The following is an 8,359-nucleotide window of genomic DNA, read 5'->3' as shown; positions in this document are numbered from 1 at the left end:
CCAAACTAATTCGGAAAACATATTGTATCGAAAATGGCGCAATTTTTTTAATATTACTTTTCTTCATTTGGAGAATACTACTCGAATTTTAACTTTTCTAAAAATAATACTGAATGGGGCCAGGCTAGCCCGAAAGGGCTATATCGAGTCAGTGTTTCCCAAAAAACAGGTTTTTTGGAACTCTGATTCGTCAGCAGAGATGGTCGGGCTCGTCTTTTCCAGAAAAGCACCGGTCGGGCAGCTCTTCCCCGAAAGGTAGAGAAATCCTTGTCGGCATGCTAGTTGACAGGCCGGTCGGGCTAGAGGTTTCCGAGGCGGGACGCCGGGGAAGGCTCCCACGATTAGTGTCTCTGCATGTCATAAATCGGCATGACACCCTTCTTCCTTCTTAGTTCTCTTCCCTTTTCTCTCTGCTTTCTCTCATTTCTCTCAGATTTGAGTGATTAGCTATCCCTTTCTTTCCCTCCCACCAAATCTGGTAGGTAGATGAACTAGACAACAATGGAAACTTCAATCTATTGATGAGTTAGTTCGTGTAGGTATATTGGTGGTGTTGCGTGGTGGTGGTGCTGTTGTTGCCGCGTGGTGGTGCTAGTTTCGTGAAGCTTGGCCGTGACCGGAGTTGCTTCACTCGTTTCAAGGGTAAACCCTAATCCCTCGCTAATTGCTGAAATAAACCAGGGTAGCCTAGTGTTCGGTTCATTTAGTAGTTTTCTGAATTTTAGTTTGTTAGCGATAGCTGTTTTCCATTAGGTTTTGGGCTCCAAGTTTCTAACAAAATTGCAGTGAGTCTTTAGAGTAGATACGTTCTGCTCGTGGGATGGCACAAGATCTTCGGATCATGGCTTGTGTGTTTCCTAATAGCCCGAATACAAGGATTTAGGAAATACAGAATAGTCGCAAGTTGTGTGCGGCGCAAATCCCTCTCTCTCTCGTATGTTCTCTCTCTGGTTTTGTGTGAGCTCAAGGTGAGGAATAACATTTGGTATCATAGCTAGAAGATGATGGCCATGGGGCAAGGTGCACGACAAGGACGTGGCGGCAGTGGCAGGATCCCCTCTACCTCAGCTGTCACATACCCCTCCTTCGGCGGAGCAATGACGGCGCTCGCCTAGCCGCGGATGGAGTCGGGTGCCTCGAGGAGGCGGCGAGATCGTCTTCCAACAACGGGTGGTGACGCTCTCTTCTTCACGGAGTCGGGTTCCGATGATTCAGACGAAGAAGAGAAGGAGAAAGAGGTCACGCTCCCTTTATCATGGAATCACACTATAACTCACTTTGGTTTCACTGGCGGTTTGATATCGTCAGCGAATGTCGTGATACTGACAATTCAAAAATCTGTGGACAATCTCGCGTCACAGATAGCCAGGTTAATGGTTTAGCGCGTCCCTCATGGATCCGTGACGGCCAAATCTAAACCCGAAGCTCGCTCGACCTGGTTCGTCGTAAAAACGGACCATGTGGGCATGGGCAGAGCCACCACCGGGTCGAGCGTGGTCATGCGACCCCCTCAGTTTTTGACGAAAAAATACTCCCAGGCCCAGTCAAGCCAAACCGGTATCGACTATCGAGCGACGGACGGAGCGACTGAGCGAGCACACCCCTGCCGCCCCGCACATCAAGACCTAGCCCTGCCGCCGCCGCCACGCCCAGCTCCGGCGGCTCACCCGCCGCCCCGCCGCTTTTCCCCGCCGGCCCACCGCCGCCTTTCCCGCCCGCTACGGCGGCTCGCTCGCTGCCCCGCCGCCTTTACCCGCTCCGGCGGCTCGCCCGCCACCCCACCGCTTTTCCCCACCGCCTTTCCCCGCTCTGCTCCGGCGGCTCGCCCGCCGCCCACCGTGTTTCCCCGGCCCGCCACCGCCTTTGCCCGCCCCGCCCGCCCCGCCGCGTTACCCCTTCCGCTGCTGGCTTCTTCGATGGACGCCGACGACGATGAGGAATCACGCAAGAGGGCACGCATACAGGTTGATTTCCCTCTTTTCTTGAGTGTTGATACTTGCTTGCATCATTACAAGGTAGAAATTAGGGGTAACTTTTAGTTTCCCTTTTCAATGTTGTAGGTAAATGTTCCTAAATTTTTTGATCTTGCAAATGTGGTTGCCGACTGATACGTCCCAAACGTATCTATAATTTCTTATGTTCCATGCTACTTTTATGATGATACTCACATGTTTTATACACATTATATGTCGTTATTATGCATTTTCTGGCACTAACCTATTGACGAGATGCCGAAGAGCCAGTTACTGTTTTCTGCTGTTTTTGGTTTCAGAAATCCTAGTAAGGAAATATTCTCGGAATTGGACGAAATCAACGCCCAGGGTCCTATTTTTCCACGAAGCTTCCAGAAGACCGAAGAGGAAACGAAGTGGGGCCACGAGGCGATGACACAACAAGGCGGCGCGGCCTGGGCTTGGGCCGCGCCGGCCTATTGTGTGGCCACCTCGTGTGGCCCCCTGACCTACCCTTCCGCCTACTTAAAGCCTCCGTCGCGAAACCCCCAGTACCGAGAGCCACGATACGGAAAACCTTCCAGAGACGCAGCCGCCGCCAATCCCATCTCGGGGGATTCAGGAGATCGCCTCCGGCACCCTGCCGGAGAGGGGAATCATCTCCCGGAGGACTCTTCATCGCCATGATCGCCTCCGGATTGATGTGTGAGTAGTTCACCCCTGGACCATGGGTCCATAGTAGTAGCTAGATGTTCGTCTTCTCCTAATTGTGCTATCATGCTCGATCTTGTGAGCTGCCTATCATGATCAAGATCGTTTCTTTGTAATCATACATGTTGTGTTTGTTGGGATCCGATGAATATTGAATACTATGTCAAGTTGATTATCAATCTATCATATATGTTGTTTATGTTCTTGCATGCTCTCCGTTGCTAGTAGAGGCTCTGGCCAAGTTGATACTTGTGACTCCAAGAGGGAGTATTTATGCTCGATAGTGGGTTCATGCCTCCATTAAACTGGGGACGATGACGAGAAAGTTCTAAGGTTGTGGATGTCTTTGTTGCCACTAGGGATAAAACATTGATGCTATGTCCGAGGATGTAGTTATTGATTACATTACGCACCATACTTAATGCAATTGTCTGTTGCTTGCAACTTAATACCGGAAGGGGTTCGGATGATAACCTGAAAGTGGACTTTTTAGGCATAGATGCATGCTGGATGGCGGTCTATGTACTTTGTCGTAATGCCCTGATTAAATCTCATAGTACTCATCATGATATTTGTATGTGCATTGTTATGCTTTCTTTATTTGTCAATTGCCCAACTGTAATTTGTTCACCCAACATGCTATTTATCTTATGGGAGAGACACCGCTAGTGAACTGTGGACCCCGGTCCTATTCTTTTACATTGAATACAATCTGCTGCAATACTTGTTTTTTACTGTTCTTCGCAAACAATCATCTTCCACACAATACGGTTAATCCTTTGTTCACAGCAAGCCGGTGAGATTGACAACCTCACTGTTACGTTGGGGCAAAGTACTTTGGTTGTGTTGTGCAGGTTCCACGTTGGCGCCGGAATCCCTGGTGTTGCGCCGCATTACATTCCGCCATCATCAACCTTCAACGTGCTTCTTGGCTCCTCCTGGTTCGATAAACCTTGGTTTCTTTCTGAGGGAAAACTTGCTACTGTCTGCATCACACCTTCCTCTTGGAGTTCCCAACGGACGTGTGTTAACTGCACGCATCAAGCTAAATTTGTGGCGCCGTTGCCGGGGAGATCAAGACACGCTGCAAGGGGAGTCTCCACTTCCAATCTCTTTACTTTGTTTTTGTCTTGCTTTATTTTATTTACTTTCTTGTTTGCTGCATTATATCAAAACACAAAAAAAATTAGTTGCTAGTTTTACTTTATTTACTGTCTTGTTCTTTATATCAAAACACAAAAAAATTAGTTACTTGCATTTACTTTATTTACCTTTTGTTTATTTCATCATGTTTCCTCCTAAGTACACTCTAAAAGACATACCGGTAGGACGAGGATCTATAATTGGAAGAGATAATATAGAAGATTTTTTCACTCATGTTAGTACCGCTGAAGATTTTGAAGATAGACACTTGGTAGAACTTGCTCCTACTTATGAAATTGCTGTTGCTTCTTTAGTTCGCATGTTGGAAACTAAATTTGTTAATCTCAATCCTATAATCCAACACATGTTTCTCACACTCGGTGATATGGAGGAAGGGGAAAAGAAAGATTTTGTTTTAGAAACCCTTCTTAAAGAATTTGGTGGTGTAGCAAGAGAGGCTAGAAAAGTCTTTATTAAATACTATATGCTTGGCTCTTATACCAATTTTGTTAGTATCCTTGAAAAGATGGATATGGAGAGAGTAAGGTACCCTAATAATATTAATGATGGTGGGGAGATTAAGACAACAATACCTTGTAAGCTCCTGGGAATGAATGACGCTCTAGAAAATAACTATGGTTGGCTTGTTCCTGAAAATCTGTTTGACGAGGATAGCAAACCTAAGAATAATGAAAAAGGAGCCTCTGAAACTCACATAGATAAGATAAAATGCATAGTTGAGAAAACTCCCAACACCTATGTTGATACTGCATCTTTTGATAATACTTGATTCACACTTTCTGCGTCTAGCTGAAAGGCGTTAAAGAAAAGCGCTTATGGGAGACAACCCATGTTTTTACTACAGTACCTTTGTTTTATATTTGAGTCTTGGAAGTTGTTTACTACTGTAGCAATCTCTCCTTATCTTTATTTTATTTCATTGTTGTGCCAAAGAAAGTCTTTGATAGTAAAGTCAATACTAGATTTGGATTACTGCGCAGAAACAGATTTCTTGCTGTCACGAATCTGGGCAGAATTCTCTGTAGGTAACTCAGAAAAATCTGCCAATTTACGTGCGTGATCCTCAGATATGTACGCAACTTTCATTCAATTTGAGCATTTTCATCTGAGAAAGTTAAGTGCCCCTGTAAAATTCATCTTTACGGACTGTTCTGTTTTGACAGATTCTGCCTTTTATTTCGCATTGCCTGTTTTGCTATGTTTGATGGATTTCTTTGTTCCATTAACTTTCAGTAGCTTTGTGCAATGTCCAGAAGTGTTAAGAATGATTGTGTCACCTCTGAACATGTGCATTTTTGATTATGCACTAACCCTCTAATGAGTTTGTTTCGAGTTTGGTGTGGAGGAAGTTTTCAAGGGTCAAGAGAGGAGGATGATATACTATGATCAAAAAGAGTGAAAAGTCTAAGCTTGGGGATGCCCCCGTGGTTCATCCCTGCATATTTTAAGAAGACCCAAGCGTCTAAGCTTGGGGATGCCCAAGGCATCCCCTTCTTCATCGACAACATTATCAGGTTCCTCTAATGCAACTATATTTTTATTCAGTCACATCTTATGTGCTTTGCTTGGAGCGTCTGTTTGCTTTAGTTTTTGTTTTGTTTGAATAAAGTCGGATCCTAGCATTCTTTATATTGGAGATATTACGCTCCGCTGTTTCGTATGAACACATGTGTTCTTAGCTTTATCTTTAATGTTCATTGCGAAAGTTGAACTACCTCATTCATTGATATATGGTTGGAAACGGAAAATGCCGCATGTGGTAATTGGTATAATGTCTTGAATAATGTGATACTTGGCAATTGTTGTGCTCATATAGATCTTGTTTAAGCTCTTGCATCATGTACCTTGTACCCATTAATGAATAACTACATAGAGCTTGTTAAAATTTGGTTTGCATGATTGTTCTCTCTAAGTCTAGATATTTTCTGGTTGAGGTGTTTGAACAACAAGGAGACGATGTAAAGTCTTATAATGCTTACAATATGTTTATATGTGAGTCTTGCTGCACCATTTCATACTTGAGTTTGCTTCAAACAACCTTGCTAGCCTAGCCTTGTATTGAGAGGGATTCTTCTCGTGCATCCAAATACTTGAGCCAAAATCCATGCCATTTGTGTCCACCATACCTACCTACCACATGGTATTTCTCCGCCATTCCAAAGTACATTACTTGAGTGCTACCTTTAAAACTTCCATTCTTTACCTTTACAATACATAGCTCATGGGACAAATAGCCTTAAAAACTATTGTGGTGAAGAATATGTACTTATGTGTCTTATTTCTTAGCAAGTTGCTTGTTGAGCGGTAACCATGTTTCTGGGGACGCCATCAACTTTTTACCTTTGTTGAATATCATGTGAGTTGCTATGCATGTTCGTCTTGTCTGAAGTAAGGGCGGTTTTCACAACCAAATGGTTTGAGTATGCATACTGTTAGAGAAGAACATTGGGCCGCTAACTAAAGCCATGAATCATGGTGGAAGTTTCAGTTTGGACATAAAACCTCAATCTCTTATGAGAATATTAACTGTTGTTGAATGCTTAAGCATTAAAAGAGGAGTCCATTATCTGTTGTCTATGTTGTGACGGTATGGGTGTCTAAGTTGAAGAATGATCAAAAGCGAGAAATCCAATGCGAACTTTCTCCTTAGACCCTTGTACAGGCAGCATAGAGGTACCCCTTTGTGACACTTGGTTGAAACATATGTTATGCAATGATAATCAGTGTTAACCCAAGCTAATTAGGACAAGGTGCGAGCACTATTAGTATACTATGCATGAGGCTTGCAACTTATAAGATATCTTATACATAACTCATATGCTTTATTACTACCGTTGACAAAATTGTTTCTTGTTTTTAAAATGAAAAGCTCTAGCACAAAAATAGTAATCAATGCTTCCCTCTGCGAAAGGCCATTCTTCTACTTTATTGTTGAGTCAGTTTACCTATTCTTTCTATCTTAGAAGCAAACACTTGTGTAAACTGTGTGCATTGATTCTTACATGTTCACCTATTGCACTTGTTATATTACTTTGTGTTGACAATTATCCATGAGATATACATGTTGAAGTTGAAAGCAACCGCTGAAACTCATATCTACCTTTGTGTTGTTTCAAAGCTTTCTACTAAGAACTTATTGCTTATGAGTTAACTCTTATGCAAGACTTATTGATGCTTGTCTTGAAAGTACTATTCATGAAAAGTCTTTGTTATATGATTCATTTGTTTACTCATTATCTTCATCATTGCTTCGAATCGCTGCATTTATCTCATGTGCTTTACAATAGTATGATCAAGATTATGATAGCATGTCACTTCAGAAATTATCTTTGTTATCGTTTACCTACTCGAGGGCGAGTAGGAACTAAGCTTGGGGATGCTTGATATGTCCCAAATGTATCTATAATTTCTTATGTTCCATGCTACTTTTATGATGATACTCACATGTTTTATACACATTATATGTCGTTATTATGCATTTTCCGGCACTAACCTATTGATGAGATGCTGAAGAGCCAGTTGCTGTTTTCTGCTGTTTTTGGTTTCAGAAATCCTAGTAAGGAAATATTCTCGGAATTGGACGAAATCAACGCCCAGGGTCCTATTTTTCCACGAAGCTTCCAGAAGACCGAAGAGGAAACGAAGTGGGGCCACGAGGCGATGACACAACAAGGCGGCGCGGCCTGGGCTTGGGCCGCGCCGGCCTATTGTGTGGCCACCTCGTGTGGCCCCCTGACCTACCCTTCCGCCTACTTAAAGCCTCCGTCGCGAAACCCCCAGTACCGAGAGCCGCGATACGGAAAACCTTCCAGAGACGCAGCCGCCGCCAATCCCATCTCGGGGGATTCAGGAGATCGCCTCCGGCACCCTGCCGGAGAGGGGAATCATCTCCCGGAGGATTCTTCATCGCCATGATCGCCTCCGGATTGATGTGTGAGTAGTTCACTCCTGGACCATGGGTCCATAGCAGTAGCTAGATGGTCGTCTTCTCCTAATTGTGCTATCATGCTCGATCTTATGAGCTGCCTATCATGATCAAGATCGTTTCTTTGTAATCATACATGTTGTGTTTGTTGGGACCCGATGAATATTGAATACTATGTCAAGTTGATTATCAATCTATCATATATGTTGTTTATGTTCTTGCATGCTCTCCGTTGCTAGTAGAGGCTCTGGCCAAGTTGATACTTGTGACCCCAAGAGGGAGTATTTATGCTCGATAGTGGGTTCATGCCTCCATTAAATGCAGGACGATGTGAGAAAGTTCTAAGGTTGTGGATGTGCTGTTGCCACTAGGGATAAAACATTGATGCTATGTCCGAGGATGTAGTTATTGATTACATTACGCACCATACTTAATGCAATTGTCTGTTGCTTGCAACTTAATACCGGAAGGGGTTCGGATGATGACCTGAAAGTGGACTTTTTAGGCATAGATGCATGCTGGATGGCGGTCTATGTACTTTGTCGTAATGCCCTGATTAAATCTCATAGTACACATCATGATATTTATATGTGCATTGTTATGCTTT

Source organism: Lolium perenne, chromosome 5, assembly GCF_019359855.2.
Source record: "Lolium perenne isolate Kyuss_39 chromosome 5, Kyuss_2.0, whole genome shotgun sequence".
NCBI classification, from domain to species: Eukaryota; Viridiplantae; Streptophyta; class Magnoliopsida; order Poales; family Poaceae; genus Lolium; species Lolium perenne.
Note: the sequence above shows the minus strand (reverse complement) of the source record.